This window comes from Dufourea novaeangliae, unplaced genomic scaffold (assembly GCF_001272555.1).
Source record: "Dufourea novaeangliae isolate 0120121106 unplaced genomic scaffold, ASM127255v1 scaffold114, whole genome shotgun sequence".
Classification (NCBI taxonomy): Eukaryota; Metazoa; Arthropoda; class Insecta; order Hymenoptera; family Halictidae; genus Dufourea; species Dufourea novaeangliae.
This window is the reverse complement of record NW_015373984.1, coordinates 70,496-72,775: the sequence shown is the minus strand read 5'-3', so window position 1 is coordinate 72,775 and position 2,280 is coordinate 70,496.

Below are 2,280 nucleotides of genomic sequence, written 5' to 3'. Positions count from 1 at the left end.
CTCGGCAGACCCTCCGGCTCACGAGAGCACCCCCTCGACAGGGGTACTCTATCGACCGGTCCGTCAGGTAGTCCCGTAGGACGGCCCGCAGATACGGGGGCACTCCGTGGTCCCGGAGCGCCCCGCGCACCGCGTCCCAGCGGAGGGTGTTGAACGCGTTGGCTATGTCCAATGACACAGCCAATGCCACCCCCCCCCCCCGGGAGACCGCCAGATCCGCGAGGGCACGGACATGGTCGACGGCGTCTAGCGTCGACCGGCCCTCGCGGAAACCGTACTGGCAGTCCGCCAGTCCGGAACCACCGACGGACAGCCACCTCGAGAGACGGGCAGCGAGCACACGCTCGAACACCTTGCCCGCCTCGTCAAGGAGGCATATCGGCCGATAGGCCGAAGGGTCACCCGCGGGCTTTCCCTTTTTGGGGACCAGGGTCAGCCTCGCCCGCTTCCATAGAAGCGGGACCCGCCCCGACATCAGACAGCCGTCCAGCAGCCGCCCGAGCCGGGGCCCGAGGACGCGCAGGGCCAGGCGCAGAGCCCTACCGGGAATGCCGTCCGGCCCCGGAGCTTTACGGCCTCCGAGGCGCGCGACGGCCACGGCGAGCTCCCCGTCGCTGACCCCCCATTCGGCGGACCACTCCACGGGGTCCGCCGGCTCGAGCGGCCGGCGACCCTCCTCCGGATCATCCGGAAAAAGGGTGCCGACCACCTGCCCGAGCATGGGGGGGTCCAGGCTCTCGGTGACCGGGGGGGCAGCCGGCCGCAGTCGCCCTAAGACGATGCGGTAGGGGCGCCCCCATGGGTCACCGTCGAGAGTCCCGAGGAGCTCGTCCCACGCTCCCGCCTTGGCCCTCCTGATGGCCACCTGCAACTCAGCCCTCGCCCGGCGGTAGCCCTCGTACAGCAGGGCCTCCACCGCCGGGTCGCGGCGCCGTCTACGGCGGGCCCGGGCGAAGCGACGCCGCGCCGCGTTGCACGTGCAACGAAGCTCGGCAATGGCGTCGCTCCACCAATAAGAAGCCCGCCTCGGGGCCCTCCTGGCCCGGGGCATGGCGGCGTCACACGCCGCCGTCAATGCATCCCGGAGCCATTCGGCCTCCCGATCGACGTCCGCGACCGGCCCGGCCGGAATCTCCGGCCAGGACGCGGCGAGGGAGGCGGCCATCAGGGCGTCCTCCTCCAAGCGTCCGAGCGCCCACCTACGCGGCGGTCGGCCAGCGGCAGGGGGGTGGTCCCGTCGGGCGGCGGATACATCCATCAGGATGTGGAGGTGGTCGCTCAGCGATTCCACCTCCTCCGCCACCCTCCACCCCGTCACGAGACGCGCGGCGGCGGGCGTTGCCCACGACAAGTCCACAATGGACTCGCCCTGCCACCGCACGCACGTGCTCACGGACCCCCGGTTGAGCAACCGGAGGTCCAGTCCCGCCGCCCACTCCTGCACGGCATCCCCCCGCGCGTCGGTCCTAGGGCTTCCCCACAGGGTGGACTTCGCGTTGAAGTCCCCCAGGACCAACGTCGGGCGCGCCGGAGCACGGGACACCACGTCCCGTATATCGTCCAGTAGCGCCCCGAACGCAGCGAGGGGCATGCTCGGCGGAGCGTAGACACCGACCACAGACAGGCGCCCACGACGCACCGCGACGAAACCGCACTCCCGCGCAATCACGCTCATGGGCACGGTTCCGTCGCTCACCGCCGCCACAGAGCCCAGCGCGTCCCCCGCCCAATCCGGGCGGTCAGGGACGCGGTACGGCTCCGCGGCGACCGCCAACCCCACACCAAGCTCGGCCAGGCAATGTAGGAAGAAGTCCTGAGCCCGGGCCGAGTGGTTGAGGTTGGCCTGGAGGATCCGAGTGGGGGGCCTGAACACTATGCCGTGTCCATGGCCTCCCCCCGGCCGGATCCTCCCTCCTCGCCGACCGGCGCCTGCGCCGGTCGATCCACCTGCGTCTGCAGAGCAGCCGCACCCGGCGTCACCGCCGCACCCCCGCCCGGCCTGCTCCGCCGCGACGGCGGTGGCGCGCAGCCCCCGCCACCCAAACGGTGACCGGCCGGCCGACCGAGGTCGGTACAGACCGGGCACTTGGGGGCCTCGGCGCATTCCCGGGCCACGTGGCCGGTGCCACCACACGAGTAGCACCGCCCGCCACGGTCCGCATCAGACGGACAACCTCGACGGATGTGCCCCTCTTCGAGGCACCGGAAGCACCGGAGTGGCCGGGCCGCGAGTACCTCCACCCGCGCGGACGACCACCCGACCAGCAGCCGGCCAGCGGC